The 19,444-nt window shown below is 37.6% G+C and overlaps 1 pseudogene; it reads left to right on the plus strand.

Annotated features, from left to right (window-relative positions):
• Positions 1-17,087: 17,087 nt before the first annotated feature.
• On the plus strand, positions 17,088-17,161 carry LOC119626700 (U7 small nuclear RNA; annotated as a pseudogene).
• The last annotated feature ends 2,283 nt before the right edge of the window (positions 17,162-19,444 follow it).

The following is a 19,444-nucleotide window of genomic DNA, read 5'->3' on the forward strand; positions in this document are numbered from 1 at the left end:
GCCATGTTGCTGTGCTGCACCCATCAACTCGTCAGCACCCATCAACTCGTCATTTACATCAGGTATAACTCCCAATGCAATCCCTCCCCCCTCCCCCCTCCCCATGATAGGCCCCGGTGTGTGATGTCCCCCTTCCCGAGTCCAAGTGATCTCATTGTTCAGTTCCCACCTATGAGTGAGAACATGCGGTGTTTGGTTTTCTGTTCTTGTGATAGTTTGCTAAGAATGATGGTTTCCAGCTGCATCCATGTCCCTACAAAGGACACAAACTCATCCTTTTTTATGGCTGCATAGTATTCCATGGTGTATATGTGCCACATTTTCTTAATCCAATCTGTCACTGATGGACATTTGGGTTGATTCCAAGTCTTTGCTATTGTGAATAGTGCTGCAATAAACATACGTGTGCATGTATCTTTACAGCAGCATGATTTATAATCCTTTGGGTATATACCCAGTAATGGGATGGCTGGGTCATATGGTACATCTAGCTGGAGGCATCACGCTACCTGACTTCAAACTATACTACAAGGCTACAGTAACCAAAACAGCATGGTACTGGTACCAAAACAGAGATATAGACCAATGGAACAGAACAGAGTCCTCAGAAATAATACCACACATCTACAGCCATCTGATCTTTGACAAACCTGAGAGAAACAAGAAATGGGGAAAGGATTCCCTATTTAATAAATGGTGCTGGGAAAATTGGCTAGCCATAAGTAGAAAGCTGAAACTGGATCCTTTCCTTACTCCTTATACGAAAATTAATTCAAGATGGATTTGAGACTTAAATGTTAGACCTAATACCATAAAAACCCTAGAGGAAAACCTAGGTAGTACCATTCAGGACATAGGCATGGGCAAAGACTTCATGTCTAAAACACCAAAAGCAACGGCAGCAAAAGCCAAAATTGACAAATGGGATCTCATTAAACTAAAGAGCTTCTGCACAGCAAAAGAAACTTCTTGTGTGTTTTTTAGCTTTCCAGGGTGTTGAACGATACGTTCTTTAGTTGAGGAAAGTGAGAAATTCTTCTTTATCTCTGAGATTATTCCACCAAAATAATCAGTTATTGTTGTAACTGCTACCTGCCCATTAAAGTGAGTTTTATTGTCACATTTATCAATCAGAATGATTACTAGTGAGAATGATTAGATAATTGTACCTTTCTATGATTCAGATTTATTTTAAAAATCAAGCCTTATGCTTTTCATTACATGATTTAGAAGCAATAGATATTGTACAGACTCCAAACTAACCAACATGCAATTAAAAAACTAATTATAAATTGTTTTATTCCATGTGAATTGTTACCCACCTTGTTTGTGGGAATATAGAAACTGTTTATTCATTAGAGGCAATTTAACACTCCATATGCTGTTTGTTATTGAATTTTCTTTATTCAGAACTGTAAAAAAACATGTCAAATCATGTTAGAGGAGAAAACTAGGAGGATGAAATGGAGAAAAATTCTTGTGCATTCAGTTTTTCTCAACTTGTATTTGTAAAGAAAGTTCTGGGTTTCCAATAGCAAATGGGACTCAGGATTTGCAATTTAACTCTTTTAAGAATATTTCCATACAAAAGTGGAAATGGAGATACCTTCCTCTACAGTAGCCTGATTTCAGTCTACACCTCAGACATAAGTTAATTCTCCAAGTCCGTTTAATAATCTATGACCATGAAACAATAAAAGATTGAAAATAATTTTCTCAAGAAGAAACATCACATTAAAATGATAAGAGCATGTAAGTTTCTAAGCAGCATAAACAACACACATTTTGACATCTTATCACTGGACTTAACTGAAATGACATGACATAATTTTCTTTCTATTTTCTGACTAAGTAGAAATCAAATAATTGAATATAAATAGGTTCTATCATTGTGCTAGCTAGTTTTCTATATACCTTGACAATATTATAATCTTAAAATCAGGAATGTGATCAGATAATTTCTAATTTATGAATGAATTTATATATATATGGTCTCATAAATGTATAGAATTTAAATAACCTTATGCATTTAATAGAGGGGCTTAAATGAAAAGAATAAAATTCTAGAAATTTAAGCCTTCAATGAAAGACAATACCTATGCTTGTCATTGTTTTTGTAGAATGATCCTCCAATGAAGAAGTTGCAGCCTTTTGTTCAGTCTTATTTTAATTTTGTTAGGCAATGGGCCTTGAACCACTTCCCTTGGGAGACACAGCTTAAATAGATTCTTGCCATTAGAAGGTTTTCTTTAATGTATTTCCTGCTGGCAAGTGGGCTCCCACTATATTCTTAATCTGGGTCTCACTCACTGATGCCTAATAGTTAGAGGTGATTTTAAGAAAAGATAATTTAGTTGTGGTTAGAGGACAAAAGAAAAACTGCCAAATAGCATATTCAAAAGTAGTTCTCATGAAATTTTTAGAGCAGACAATTCCAGCCACCAGGCTCCATCAGGTTAATGGAAATGAGGCCCTGATGCATGGAGCAATGTTTTGAAACATGCACCGTGGAGGTATTGAAAATCTTTTCTTCAGCTATGACAGTAGGTCCAGCTACATTGTTATTTACATAATGCTGCTGATTGACACTCTATAATTATTTCTATATATAGGCCTTGCTTTTTAAAATATTAATGGGATCCATTTCTACTAGACTAATTTCTGTCTATAAAACCAGCCAGCCAGTCTGTCTCAAGCATTCATGCTCTTCCTGGAAGGTTCTTTATTTCTTTGAGGATCTCCCATAAATTGGAGCCATCCTTAGAACAAAAGGACAAATAAGTACCATGATTAAAATTTCAAAGTAGCTGAGCACTTTCTGTAGGATAAACACATTTTTAATTGAGCTCAAATTTTTCTAACAATGATCTGAGAAACACATGAATCAGTGTTTCTCCTTAAGGAAACAGATTCTCAGCACATTTAGCAAGCATGCTCAGGAGAACACAGCCAGAGCATGGCAAAGCTGAGATATGGTTCTAAAGTCTATATTTTTTCCATTAGTCACAGGATGTCTTTTTAATAATAAATTCTTATCTGGGGGCAGCAGAAAACACATAGATGACAACTAGTTCTTCAATTATATTCTATATCAGGAAAGAACCGTCATAAAATAATCATTTTCTTTAAGAATATAATAGGAAGAATATCAGAAACTGAAATTCTGTTAAGCTGCTGGAATTTTGGGCTTTCTTTTCTAATCTCCGGTTTCTCATCTATAAGATAGAGACAAATGCATACTTCCCAAAGTTGATATGAAGTAGATATGTATACTTGTTTATCCAGTGCCTGCCACACAAAATGACCCATAAATTTGAGATGTGGTCTATTCTAGTGATTATTAAGTGTAGCACTACTTGGATGTGAATCCTAGTTCTACTACGTGTTAGCGGAATAATCTGTATGCACCTTACTTGGTGTGTGGTGAGAAACAATGTGTTTGTAAATGTTAAGTTCATAACAGAGCTCCTGGCCCATTTAAAGGGCTCAAACGGTTAGCTATTAGTAAATGATCACTGTTATTAAGTCTAAATGTTTTAAACCTACTCTTTCTCTCTGCTAAACATTTATATTGGTAATGGAGCTTTATATATTTTTAATATGGCTTAGGTATTTGTTTCACTTCTCTTTCCTCTGTCTATTTCCTTTCAAAAGCTCGTCTGTTTTCTCACGGTAATCTGTTGTGTTTATTATCTGTGCAGACGGATTTTGAAGATCTTCGCTAACAGATCAAAGATAAAGAACTGGTCTTGCTGTGCAGACAGCCTCAGTGGATAGACAGCATAAAACTTTAAGAACAGCGATGGAGTCTATATTGTTTCATTTCTTCTCTCTCTTCTCAGCTAATTTCAGATGAGCTTTTTACTCTCCAAAAAGTACATAATCTGCACCTGACAAATTCTCAAAAAGAGGAACCCGTCCACTATATAACGTAAATTTCATATAAACTTGCTTCTGTTTATTTTTTTTAAAATGGGAGGAGAGGCAGAAAGAGGCTTTCTTTTTATCACCCCTCAAACTTCTCCACAGCGTAAAAAAAACCCTCAAGGCATTTTTCATCATTTGGCATGCTTCTACTTTCCTTTTCATTTCTTTGTATTGGCAGTTTCATCTATGATACTTTGGCGAGTTTTTGCAAAATAAAATACATTTTACCACCTTCATGTGAGACTGACAGAAATTTTAATACTTGATTCTAGAGAGGAAAAATGTTTTTCTCTCTTTCTCATAATAACAGGAATAATTGGAAATTATTTTAATGTAACACATGAACCTCAATGTTAGCAAAGTCTAATTTTCTATAACACAATACAAGCTCTCAATGTTGAGATCCTAATGGAAGCTACTGGCACAAATGTAGGGATCCTCTCCAAATGTATTGCTCCACTAAAGCCCTTGGAATTAGATTCCTACACTAATTAGAAGAAGCATCTGGGCCGGGTGTGGTGGCTCATGCCTGTTATCCCAGCACTTTGGGAGGCCAAGGCGGGTGGATCACTTGAGGTCAGGAGTTCCAGACCAGCCTGGCCAACATGGCAAAACCTTGTCTCTACTGAAAAAAAAAAAAAATAATCTGGATGTGGTGGCAGGTGCCTGTAATCCCAGCTATTCAGGAGGCTGAGGCAGGAACGCATGAACCTGAGAGGTGGAGGTTGCAGTGAACCGATATCACACCACCTTACCCAAGCCTGCCAGCCTGGGCAACAACAGAACTAGACTCTGTCTCAAAAAAAAAAAAAAAAAAAAAAAAAAAAGGGCATCTGTAGTAAAGCACAATCTAAACCAAGGAAAAGGCACAGTCTGGAGGCAATTTATATGAATCAAATTCTAATACTGTTTGAAGAAAGAAATTAAACAGTTTTGCCACATTTTGCCACATTTATATTATATTGTGGTATAAAATTCTTAGAATATTTTAAAATATCTGTCCATTTATAATCAGGAAATGATTTTTTTCACATAAAATTATAAATTTAAGTTTGCAATTCTGATTTTATCATATTTCTCTAAAGTAAAATATCAAACTTGTTTATTTCCAGGCCATGTGGGTGAAATAAATTACATTTCAGAAGCAGCTAGTTAACTATGCTAACAGAAAAGCATCTTTTATTTTTTAACTTGCACTATGTTAAAGCTGATCTGCAATGCACATAGATTCAATAATACAACAACAGCTGTTGTAAAAATACAGCTTAACATCAAAGTCATTCATTGCACTCTTATTTGAATGTTTAAAACAAGTTGTAGTTTGGGAGGCAGAAATCAAATATGATTTATTTCATTTACTTTATCAAAGATGCTTATTTAAGGAACTATTTGATAAAATTATACTTGTCACCTTGAGAAAAGGCTGGGATCCTTGAATTAATTACATTTTGTGCATTTATAGGACTCTCATGTAAGATTCATCATGTTGAATATGTTTGCTGCTAGATGTCACTATAGTTTCAATGTTACTCAGACACGCAATAGTTTCTTTGACTGTAAGATGGGAGTTATTGAGTTGGTCGTCCATGTTGTCCAGCATATGATTCACAATGGAAAAATCTTGAATACTATTTCTATTAAGAAAAATCATAATACATGCTTAGAGTACACATTAGAGAGGTAATTTCACTGAAGATTTCCTAATGGCATGCTTTGTAGTGTCGATTATCAGCATGACAGAAGGTAGTGGTGGTAATAGTGGGGAAAAACTCTATAGTTTTGTCTATATTTAGACTAGGTAAGAATCTCTCAAAATAATAAAAACAAATGTGTTTTACCACTAGACGTACTTGTTTGGTTTTTAAAATACCACAATATGTTTGTTTATTTTATGTATTTCATTTACTTTCCTATGTATATAAAATGAAATATCTTTTTCTCCCAAACTATGTACCATTCCCTGTGGAACTTTCATAAGGTGATTACATTTGTTATTCTGACATTGTTACTAAAAGCTTTACCAGCTCCTTCCAAGTGGAAGCCAGCTATATTTCCACTCCTCAACTGAATAGCATGTGTTTAGCACTCTAGGGGATAAAAACAGAAATATTGGTACAGTTGCCGATATTTATGAGGAAAAATTGGTTCTTCAAAATAAAAGTTACACATGTTTCAATACTGCTCGGTGACTTTTACGCAGTATCACTGGACTTCATTATCATGTTAAAGAATATTTTACTTACTTATAGGGTAATGAGAAGAGTCATTTTGAGTTCATAGCATTGTCTTATAAAAATGTAACACATCATTAAACCAAAATAGAGTTTTTATTTAAAGAAAACAATTACGAATATCCATTGATGGCCTCCTGTGTGAACAAAAGGGAACATTGCATCATGGCTCAAGAAAATATTGCAATTTAAGATAAAATGGTCATGACGACTCATAATTTTCTTGATGAGATCAAAAGCTCTCATTTATTTTAATTTATAGTACGGACCATGTCAGGATTTTCTTTGACCTGTCACATGAAATACATTATTAAGTATTTCATTCATGTAAAATAATGCAGAAATGCCATCTTCACAATTAGATGAGGTAATATGGCACAGTAATAACCTAAAACGACAACTCAGTATAATGTGAGTTGCTGTGTGGCTAGTTTCAGGGTGTGAACAGCTTCACAGGAAACACAACCCATGAATTTTAAGGGGATAAAATCCTAATATGTTAGAGAATTTGAATGTGTGGAGTGGAATATTCATTTTAAGTTTATTGGTTATAAGAGTAAGGTCTAGGACTACTAGGAATCCTAGAGCAGTTACGTATAGGGCTGAGAGTTTTAGGTGGGGTGATATTGTTATCTGGGGAAGTGAAGTGGGAGACATGCTATCAGTGATGAGTAATCCTGAGAGTAGGCTGCCGGTTGTGAGTAGGAAGGGTTATGTCATTTTACTAAATTAAGCAGTTGTGAATTTGTAGGTGTTATTTCATTTTTAATGAATTAGTTCTCTGAAAGCAACTGAATGAAAAAGGTAAAATTACTTCGATATTTTCATTTTTAATTGAAGGTTTGACTTTCAAAACATATTTTCTAAGCCATTATGTTTAACAACACAAATATATAGATCACAAGGAAGCAAACTTACCTTCATACCTAATTATTTTTAATAGTTACACATTAGAGGGGCGGAGCAAGATGGCCGAATAGGAACAGCTCCAGTCTCCAACTCCCAGCGCGAGCGACACAGAAGACCGGTGATTTCTGCATTTTCAACTGAGGTACTGGGTTCATCTCACTGGGGAGTGCCAGATGATCGGTGCTGGTCAGCTGCTGCAGCCCGACCAGCGAGAGCTGAAGCAGGGCGAGGCATTGCCTCACCTGGAAAGCGCAAGGGGGAAGGGAATCCCTTTTCCTAGCCAGGGGAACTGAGACACACAACACCTGGAAAATCGGGTAACTCCCACCCCAATACTGCGCTTTAAGCAGACAGGCACACCAGGAGATCATATCCTACACCTGGCCGGGAGTGTCCCACACCCACGGAGCCTCCCTCATTGCTAGCACAGCAGTCTGTGATCTACCAGCAAGGCAGCAGCAAGGCTGGGGGAGGGGCGCCCGCCATTGCTGAGGCTTAAGTAGGTAAACAAAGCTGCTGGGAAGCTCGAACTGGGTGGAGCTCACAGCAGCTCAAGGAAACCTGCCTGTCTCTGTAGACTCCACCTCTGGGGACAGGGCACAGTAAATAATAACAAACGCAGCAGCTCTGCAGATGCAAACGACTCTGTCTGACAGCTTTGAAGAGAGCAGTGGATCTCCCAACACGGAGGTTGAGATCTGAGAAGGGACAGACTCCCTGCTCAAGTGGGTCCCTGACCCCTGAGTAGCCTAACTGGGAGACATCCCCCACTAGGGGCAGTCTGACACACCACACCTCACAGGGTGGAGTACACCCCTGAGAGGAAGATTCCAAAGCAAGAATCAGACAGGTACACTCGCTGTTCAGAAATATTCTATCTTCTGCAGCCTCTGCTGCTGATACCCAGGCAAACAGGGTCTGGAGTGGACCTCAAGCAATCTCCTACAGCTACAACCTACAGCTGAGGATCCTGACTGTTAGAAGGAAAGCTATCAAACAGGAAGGACACCTACACCAAAACCCCATCAGTACATCACCATCATCAAAGACCAGAGGCAGATAAAACCACAAAGATGGGGAAAAAGCAGGGCAGAAAAGCTGGAAATTCAAAAAATAAGAGCGCATCTCCCCCGGCAAAGGAGCGCAGCTCATCGCCAGCAACGGATCAAAGCTGGATGGAGAATGACTTCGACGAGATGAGAGAAGAAGGCTTCAGTCCATCAAATTTCTCAGAGCTAAAGGAGGAATTACGTACCCAGCGCAAAGAAACTAAAAATCTTGAAAAAAAAGTGGAAGAATTGATGGCTAGAGTAATTAATGCAGAGAAGCTCACAAACGAAATGAAAGAGACGAAAACCATGGCACGAGAAATACGTGACAAATGCACAAGCTTCAGTAACCGTCTCGATCCACTGGAAGAAAGAATGTCAGCGATGGAGGATCAAATGAATGAAATGAAGCGAGAAGAGAAACCAAAAGAAAAAAGAAGAAAAAGAAATGAACAAAGCCTGCAAGAAGTATGGGACTATGTAAAAAGACCAAATCTACGTCTGATTGGGGTGCCTGAAAGTGAGGGGGAAAATGGAACCAAGTTGGAAAACACTCTTCAGGATATCATCCAGGAGAACTTCCCCAACCTAGTAGGGCAGACCAACATTCAAATCCAGGAAATACAGAGAACGCCACAAAGATACTCCTCGAGAAGAGCAACTCCAAGACACATAATTGCCAGATTCACCAAAGTTGAAATGAAGGAAAAAAATCTTAAGGGCAGCCAGAGAGAAAGGTCGGGTTACCCACAAAGGGAAGCCCATCAGACTAACAGCAGATCTCTCGGCAGAAACTCTTCAAGCCAGAAGAGAGTGGGGGCCAATATTCAACATTCTTAAAGAAAAGAATTTTAAACCCAGAATTTTATATCCAGCCAAACTAAGTTTCATAAGTGAAGGAGAAATAAAATCCTTTACAGATAAGCAAATGCTTAGAGATTTTGTCACCACTAGGCCTGCCTTACAAGAGACCCTGAAGGAAGCACTAAACATGGAAAGGAACAACCGGTACCAGCCATTGCAAAAACATGCCAAAATGTAAAGACCATCAAGGCTAGGAAGAAACTGCATCAACTAACGAGCAAAATAACCAGTTAATATCATAATGGCAGGATCAAGTTCACACATAACAATCTTAACCTTAAATGTAAATGGACTAAATGCTCCAATTAAAAGACACAGACTGGCAAACTGGATAAAGAGTCAAGACCCATCAGTCTGCTGTATTCAGGAGACCCATCTCACACGCAGAGACATACATAGGCTCAAAATAAAGGGATGGAGGAAGATTTACCAAGCAAATGGAGAACACAAAAAAGCGGGGGTTGCAATACTAGTCTCTGATAAAACAGACTTTAAACCATCAAAGATCAAAAGAGACAAAGAAGGACATTACATAATGGTAAAGGGATCAATTCAACAGGAAGAGCTAACTATCCTAAATATATATGCACCCAATACAGGAGCACCCAGATTCATAAAGCAAGTCCTTAGAGACTTACAAAGAGACTTAGACTCCCATACAATAATAATGGGAGACTTCAACACTCCACTGTCAACATTAGACAGATCAACGAGACAGAAAGTTAACAAGGATATCCAGGAATTGAACTCATCTCTGCAGCAAGCAGACCTAATAGACATCTATAGAACTCTCCACCCCAAATCAACAGAATATACATTCTTCTCAGCACCACATCGTACTTACTCCAAAATTGACCACGTAATTGGAAGTAAAGCACTCCTCAGTAAATGTACAAGAACAGAAATTATAACAAACTGTCTCTCAGACCACAGTGCAATCAAATTAGAACTCAGGACTAAGAAACTCAATCAAAACCGCTCAACTACATGGAAACTGAACAACCTGCTCCTGAATGACTACTGGGTACATAACGAAATGAAGGCAGAAATAAAGATGTTCTTTGAAACCAATGAGAACAAAGATACAACATACCAGAATCTCTGGGACACATTTAAAGCAGTGTGTAGAGGGAAATTTATAGCACTAAATGCCCACAAGAGAAAGCAGGAAAGATCTAAAATTGACACTCTAACATCGCAATTAAGAGAACTAGAGAAGCAAGAGCAAACACATTCGAAAGCTAGCAGAAGGCAAGAAATAACTAAGATCAGAGCAGAACTGAAGGAGATAGAGACACAAAAAACCCTCCAAAAAATCAATGAATCCAGGAGTTGGTTTTTTGAAAAGATCAACAAAATTGACAGACCGCTAGCAAGACTAATAAAGAAGAAAAGAGAGAAGAATCAAATCGACGCAATTAAAAATGATAAAGGGGATATCACCACCGACCCCACAGAAATACAAACTACCATCAGAGAATACTATAAACACCTCTATGCAAATAAACTGGAAAATCTAGAAGAAATGGATAATTTCCTGGACACTTACACTCTTCCAAGACTAAACCAGGAAGAAGTTGAATCCCTGAATAGACCAATAGTAGGCTCTGAAATTGAGGCAATAATTAATAGCCTACCAACCAAAAAAAGTCCAGGACCAGATGGATTCACAGCTGAATTCTACCAGAGGTACAAGGAGGAGCTGGTACCATTCCTTCTGAAACTATTCCAATCAATAGAAAAAGAGGGAATCCTCCCTAACTCATTTTATGAGGCCAACATCATCCTGATACCAAAGCCTGGCAGAGACACAACAAAAAAAGAGAATTTTAGACCAATATCCCTGATGAACATCGATGCAAAAATCCTCAATAAAATACTGGCAAACCGGATTCAGCAGCACATCAAAAAGCTTATCCACCATGATCAAGTGGGCTTCATCCCTGGGATGCAAGGCTGGTTCAACATTCGCAAATCAATAAACATAATCCAGCATATAAACAGAACCAAAGACAAGAACCACATCATTATCTCAATAGATGCAGAAAAGGCTTTTGACAAAATTCAACAGCCCTTCATGCTAAAAACGCTCAATAAATTCGGTATTGATGGAACGTACCTCAAAATAATAAGAGCTATCTATGACAAACCCACAGCCAATATCATACTGAATGGGCAAAAACTGGAAAAATTCCCTTTGAAAACTGGCACAAGACAGGGATGCCCTCTCTCACCACTCCTATTCAACATAGTGTTGGAAGTTCTGGCTAGGGCAATCAGGCAAGAGAAAGAAATCAAGGGGATTCAGTTAGGAAAAGAAGAAGTCAAATTGTCCCTGTTTGCAGACGACATGATTGTATATTTAGAAAACCCCATTGTCTCAGCCCAAAATCTCCTTAAGCTGATCAGCAACTTCAGCAAAGTCTCAGGATACAAAATTAATGTGCAAAAATCACAAGCATTCTTATACACCAGTGACAGTCAAACAGAGAGCCAAATCAGGAATGAACTTCCATTCACAATTGCTTCAAAGAGAATAAAATACCTAGGAATCCAACTTACAAGGGATGTAAAGGACCTCTTCAAGGAGAACTACAAACCACTGCTCAGTGAAATCAAAGAGGACACAAACAAATGGAAGAACATACCATGCTCATGGATAGGAAGAATCAATATCGTGAAAATGGCCATACTGCCCAAGGTAATTTATAGATTCAATGCCATCCCCATCAAGCTACCAATGAGCTTCTTCACAGAATTGGAAAAAACTGCTTTACAGTTCATATGGAACCAAAAAAGAGCCCGCATCTCCAAGACAATCCTAAGTCAAAAGAACAAAGCTGGAGGCATCACGCTACCTGACTTCAAACTATACTACAAGGCTACAGTAACCAAAACAGCATGGTACTGGTACCAAAACAGAGATATAGACCAATGGAACAGAACAGAGTCCTCAGAAATAATACCACACATCTACAGCCATCTGATCTTTGACAAACCTGAGAGAAACAAGAAATGGGAAAAGGATTCCCTATTTAATAAATGGTGCTGGGAAAACTGGCTAGCCATAAGTAGAAAGCTGAAACTGGATCCTTTCCTTACTCCTTATACGAAAATTAATTCAAGATGGATTAGAGACTTAAATGTTAGACCTAATACCATAAAAATCCTAGAGGAAAACCTAGGTAGTACCATTCAGGACATAGGCATGGGCAAAGACTTCATGTCTAAAACACCAAAAGCAATGGCAGCAAAAGCCAAAATTGACAAATGGGATCTCATCAAACTAAAGAGCTTCTGCACAGCAAAAGAAACTACCATCAGAGTGAGCAGGCAACCTACAGAATGGGAGAAAATGTTTGCAATCTACTCATCTGACAAAGGGCTAATATCCAGAACCTACAAAGAACTCAAACAAATTTACAAGAAAAAAACAAACAACCCCATCCAAAAGTGGGCAAAGGATATGAACAGACATTTCTCAAAAGAAGACATTCATACAGCCAACAGACACATGAAAAAATGCTCATCATCACTGGCCATCAGAGAAATGCAAATCAAAACCACAATGAGATACCATCTCACACCAGTTAGAATGGCGATCATTCAAAAGTCAGGAAACAACAGGTGCTGGAGAGGATGTGGAGAAATAGGAACACTTTTACACTGTTGGTGGGATTGTAAACTAGTTCAACCATTATGGAAAACAGTATGGCGATTCCTCAAGGATCTAGAACTAGATGTACCATATGACCCAGCCATCCCATTACTGGGTATATACCCAAAGGATTGTAAATTATGCTGCTATAAGGACACATGCACACGTATGTTTATTGCAGCACTATTCACAATAGCAAAGACTTGGAATCAACCCAAATGTCCATCAGTGACAGATTGGATTAAGAAAATGTGGCACATATACACCATGGAATACTATGCAGCCATAAAAAAGGATGAGTTTGTGTCCTTTGTAGGGACATGGATGCAGCTGGAAACCATCATTCTTAGCAAACTATCACAAGAACAGAAAACCAAACACCGCATGTTCTCACTCGTAGGTGGGAACTGAACAATGAGATCACTTGGACTCGGGAAGGGGAACATCACACACCGGGGCCTATCATGGGGAGGGGGGAGGGGGGAGGGATTGCATTGGGAGTTATACCTGATGTAAATGACGAGTTGATGGGTGCAGCACACCAACATGGCACAAGTATACATATGTAGCAAACCTGCACGTTGTGCACATGTACCCTATAACTTGAAGTTTAATAATAATAAATAAATTTAAAAAAAAAAAAAGAAAAAAAAATAGTTACACATTAGAAATATTAAACAAGAAAGAATTTCCTCATTTTCTAAGGCCTAGGAAGATGTGTTCACAACACTTGTCTAAGGGATACAGAAATGCTTTTCAATCCTACTCTGTGGAATAAGGGGGCTGACCAGAGAAAAAGGCCTAAGATTTGGATCCGGTTCACATGCTACAGAAAGGCAGTATGTGAGTGTCAATGCAAGTCCTCAGAAGACTCCATCCACTTGTACATGCAGTCCAGTGAATGACCTGAAATGTGACAGGTCAGTGTGTCTACCTCTTGGTTTTCCGGAAGCTAGAAAAACTCTGCATTTGTGTTAACATAAAAACGAACTCTTGAGACATAATGTATGGAATCACACTGTTACCCTGGCCCATTCACAACTTCTACTTTGATAGTGATTTTCAAAGATATTTTATTTAAAAAGACCGTTTTTCTTAATATACTCTAAAACACATAGATTTTAACCATATTCTGAAACAGACTTACAATATTCATATATTATTTTCTCCTGAGAAGAGTTTTGCCTTGTATACATTCACTGTAAAAATAATTTAAAAAGTAGCTATTTTAAAAATTATTCCAGAATGACACTGAGATACATTATTGCCTCTACTTTTAAGCTATCAAAAAGTAAATGGTGTTTATTGAGTTTAATATTATAACAAGTTATTTAAAACAATAATTACTTTTGAAATTGAACAAAACAAATGTGATGAATAACACATCAGTCATTCCATATTTTCAAACATTTTTAAAAACTACTTTAAAGTTCATATGGAACCAAAAATGAGCCTTCATTGCCAAAACAATCGTAAGCCAAAAGAACAAAGCTGAAGGCATCACACTACCTGATTTCAAACTATACTACAAGGCTACAGTAAGCAAAACAGCATGGTACTGGTACCAAAGCAGAGATATAGACCAATGAAACAGAACAGAGCCCTCAGAAATAATACCACACATCTACAATCATCTGATATTTGACAAACCTCACAAAAATGAGAAATGGGGAAAGGATTCCCTATTTAATAAATGGTTCTGGGAGAACTGGCTAGCCATATGTAGAAAACTGAAACTGGATCCCTTCCTTACACCTTATACAAAAATTAATTCAAGCTGGATTAAAGACTTAAATGTTAGACCTAAAACTATAAAAACCCTAGAAGAAAAGCTGGGCAATACCATTCAGGATACAAGCATGGGCAAGGACTCATGACTAAACAACAAAAGCCAAAATAGGCAAATGAGATCTAATTAAGCTGAAGAGCTTCTGCACAGCAAAGGAAACCACCATCAGAGTGAACAGGCAACCTACAGAATGACAGAAAATTTTTACTATCTATCCATCTGACAAAGGGCTAATATCAAGAACATACAAAGAACTTAAACAAATTTACAAGAAAAAAATCAAACAACCCCATCAAAAGTGGACGAAGGACAGGAAGAGACACTTCTAAAGACGTTTATTCAGCCAACAGACACATGAAAAAATGCTCATCATCACTCACTATCAGAGAAATGCAAATCAAAACCACAGTGAGATACCATCTCATGCCAGTTAGAATGGTTGTCATTAAAAAGTCAGGAAACAAAAGGTGCTGGAGAGTGAAGAAATAGGAACACTTTTACACTGTTGGTGGGACTGTAAACTAGTTAAACCATTGTGGAAAACAGTGTGGCAATTCCTCAAAGATCTAGAACTAGAAATATCATTTGACTCAGCCATCCCATTACTGGGTATATACTGAAAAGATTATAAATCATGCTGCTATAAAGACACATGCACACGTACGTTTATTGCGGCACTATTCACAATAGCAAAGACCAGGAACCAACCCAAATGTTCATCAATGATAGACTGGATTAAGAAAATGTGGCAAATATACACCTATGGAATACTATGCAGCCATAAAAAAGATGAATTCATGTCCTTTGTAGGGACATGGATGAAGCTGGAAACTATTCTGAGCAAAACATTCTGAGCAAACTATCACAAGGACGGAAAACCAAACACTGCATGTTCTCATTCATAGGTGGGAATTGCACAATGAGAACACTTGGACACAGGGTGGGGAACATCACACACTGGGGTCTGCCGTGGGGTGGGGGGAGCAGGGAGGAATAGCTTTAGGAGATATACCTAATGTAAATGATGAGTTGATGGGTGCAGCACACCAACATGGCACATGTATACATATGTAACAAACTTGCACGTTGTTCATATGTACCCTAGAACTTAAAGTATAGTAATAATAATAATAAATTAGGCAGGGTGCGGTGGCTCACACCTATAATCCCAACACTTTGGGAGACTGAGGTGGGCGGATCACAAGGTCAGGAGTTCAAGACCAGCCTGAACAGCATGGTGAAACCACATCTTCACTAAAAAATACAAAAATTAGCTGAGCATGGTGGCACGTGCCTGTAATCCCAGCTACTCAGGAGGCTGAGGCAGGAGAATCACTTGAACCTGGGACAGGAGGTCGCAGTGAGCCTGGTTTGCACCACTGCACTCCAGCCTGGACTATAGAGCGAGACTCCACCTCAAAATAAACAAATAAATAAAAAGAATTATCAGACAGAAAATTGGTAAACTGAGTTTCTATAACAATTACTTTTCTCTCCTTTCCCATTTCCTCCCATCTTATTTCAAATAAAAGATTATTTTTTAATAAGAACATTCATGTAAAGATTTATATGATTCTATTTGTTTATATTGTTAAGTCTAGTGATCAGGAATAATCTTGGTTGGAGAAAATATATATCTGTCTGAACCACATTAGAGGAAGAATTACTTTGACTTAGATTAGCTACTAATACAGCTATTCAATGTGCTTCTTTTTAAGAATCTTCAGCTGTCTTCAGATGATTTCTTTCTGGGTGTTAACATGGCAACTAAACTTGGTAGTTGAGGCGAGGACTCTGGAATATGGCAAATCCTTCTGGTTTTGACTCTTTGTGAACTGGAGCAAATTGTTTAAACTTTTGGGCTTTATTTTCCATGATGTGGAGTAGAGTGGGATATTAGGGTAATTAGAGATCTATAAGACATGGAGGCTAGAGAAGGTAAGTGGATGGGGAAGTAGGCTGTTGAACTCTGAGAGCAAAATTTGGCAGTGAATCGTTGTTCAAAAAAAGGAAACAGAATTGAATAAATTTCAATGTGGTCCTATATAGGTTGACAAAAAAAAAAAAAAATCTATTTGCCAAAGCATTGATTTCACTGATAATGCACAAAGTGCATAATGGGAATTCTTGGTCAAAAAAAAAAAAAAAAAAAAAGAATCTAGAACAACAGCAAAAAAATTTGACCTCAAATTGCATTCCTTTTAGAGATGTGCTATATCAAACACGTGTGTCCTTAATCATACAGGTAACAAGCTATAATTACATTAATCAGATTCTATTGTTGAGTCTTTTGATGCCAGCACAACTCAGAAAGCTTTAATTAAGTTATATGGATATATTACATAATCTTTTCAAGAGAAATTTCATGTCTCAAATAAAACTTCAAGGTAATCCTATGTCAATAGCGAATATTCCAGTACTTATGATCACTTGGATGTGATACTTTCTGATGCATCTGAACCTATTACACACTGTTACTTCACAGATGACTTCCTAGTCTTCTTTTCTTGAAGTCTTTCTTTAAGATCATCCCTGAAGTTATTTCTTCCAAGGTCCTTACTTTATCCCATTTCCTTGCCCTGAGGCTGGACAGGGTGCTCAAAATTAGTCAGAAATTGTAAATAGAGACATTTAGAAACATTCTAGAGAGCTGTGATTTTTAATGTTTTGATTTCTTTTTCATTTTGTCTTGAGGGCTCTCTGTTATGAGGCACCATAAGCCCAGAGAGCCCCTCTCTAGGAGAACCCTGACAGAGGGAAAGTTAGGTTCAGGCGTGTCAGTTAGGTGAGACACAATGAGGAGGTGAAACCAAAATGCATGAACCAGAAAGCAATTTATTATTTTCAGATCTCAGAGAGGTTAGTGGTGTCAATGGAGAGGTGAGGCACGAAAAGTCTGGAGGCAGCATGGAGCTCAACCAGCAGACAGGGAGCAAGAGAGAGACAAAGGACCTGTGGGACTATGCCTTTATTAAAGTCCATGAGCATTATTTTTTAGGCTTTCCCACAAGAGGTGAGGACTGGGTAGTTTAAAAAACACATGTGGAGGAGGAAACATTTTCACGACTCTGGTTTTATCATAGCTGGGAAGTGTGCTGGATTTCAGGTCAGTGGGACAAGGAATAATGCTGTCCCACAAACACACCCACGTGGTAGGTAAGTTTTTACTAAGCTAAACGTGACAGGATATGATTGTTTTAAACAGTTTATGTCAGGACTAAAAATGGATGCTGAGGCAGCAACTGTATGAAGCAAATTTATAACAATAGTTTAAGCAGGAAAGAATTTATTAAGTGTTATCAACAGCTTACAGTATTTTTAGGAAGAGCACACAGTGTTTTCAAGGAAGACTGGCGAAAACGACTCTTAGCTAAACTTCCAGGAAAACAACACAAATTGCAACTCAACAAAGCCAAGGGAGCTGCTACCTCTACCAGGATTTGCAGACCCAAGAAACTGCTGCTGTGGCCACTAGCTCTAGAATAAGCCACCTCTGCCATAATTGGGTGGCTGCCAAATCAGGGTCAAGTGCTTTATTTAGAAGTGGTCACTCTGGAACTACACAGCTTGTTGATATATATCATCAAAATAGAAATTTTCTGCAGTCTGCCTCTCTCCCCAAATAATTGGTACTTTTTGAAGCTTATATAAGCAATATTATTGGTGGATCCTAAATCATATATGGGATGCCAGTTATACAGTAGAGCAGAAAACTCAGCTTTTTAAAGTACGCTAATCTCTCTGTCTTTTCCACTGAGAACGGCATGCCAAAAAGTGGTGAACACAGAATCTGACATATGCCCCTTCTTTGTGCCCACTGGGAATTTATGTGTAGCACTCACCCCCTGCAGAAGATAAGGATTATAGTATTATTGCAGCATGTCTGTGATTTTTAATCAGCTTATATCAACAGGGCCTACCTCACAGTACTGTTATAATCTCAAATAAGTAAATACATAAAAATACTTCAGCACAGTGTAATCCACACTTTAAAAACTCTCTAACTGTTAGCATAGCTTTACTTTCTTGCTTGTATATCTACCTAGATTGCAGATTCCTTCAGAATAGTGACTATATCCTTATTTCATAACCTAGTGCCTATCAGAGCATCCGGCACATATTAGGTGAAAAATAAGTCTTGGTTAAAATATCAGAGTATAAATAATCTTTTGTTGTATTTTCCTTAGAGACTGAGGCTGTGGAATACTAAGGGTGTGCATTGGTATTTATTAAAGATCCTTGACTTTTAAAAAATGAGGACAGTTTGCATAATGAAATCAAATTATTCATTTTTATTTATTTGCAAATCAAGTAAAAATAAAATGGTTAGTAAGTATGCTTTTTAAAAAACATTAGATATATATTCACAACTATGGTAGACTCTTCTGTTGACTCACATATAACTTAATCAGCAATGTTAAAAAAATTTAAACATATTCATCAGTACATTTATCTCTACATATTATGGAGGATATTATTTCTTACAATAAGTGTAACATACTAGACATTGTGTTATTTATTACTCATAAACCAAATGAAACATAGATTGCCTGATAAGAGATGATACTACAGGTATTTAATTTATGGGATTCAGTGGCAAAAACCTTCAGATCTGAAGTTTGAAAATAAGCAAAACAATGTGTTCTTTTAAATATTTATTTTTACCAAGTATTTTAAATTTTTCGGAGTCACTACTTTTGTTCTGGGTTTTATCTTTTTGTAAATGATTTTGTTTGGGTAACTAAAATCACTCTAGCTTTTTCAAGTTGAAAGGGATGTTTGACCATCTACTGATTTCTCAACTCTGGGTGGCAGTTCCCTTTGTGCAATTCTTGCAAGGTGGTTGCCCAATTTCTGCTGGACTATCTTAAAACATTCAGGATGGGAAACTTTTCACCTCACAGGGTAGTCTTGTTTCCTGCATTATAATCTCTATAAAACCATTTCTTAAAAAAATGGAAATCTGTTTTTCTCTGCCTCATACTTCTTGGTTTTATTTAAGTAAAAATAAAGGCTT

Source organism: Chlorocebus sabaeus, chromosome 1, assembly GCF_047675955.1.
Source record: "Chlorocebus sabaeus isolate Y175 chromosome 1, mChlSab1.0.hap1, whole genome shotgun sequence".
Lineage (NCBI taxonomy): Eukaryota > Metazoa > Chordata > Mammalia > Primates > Cercopithecidae > Chlorocebus > Chlorocebus sabaeus.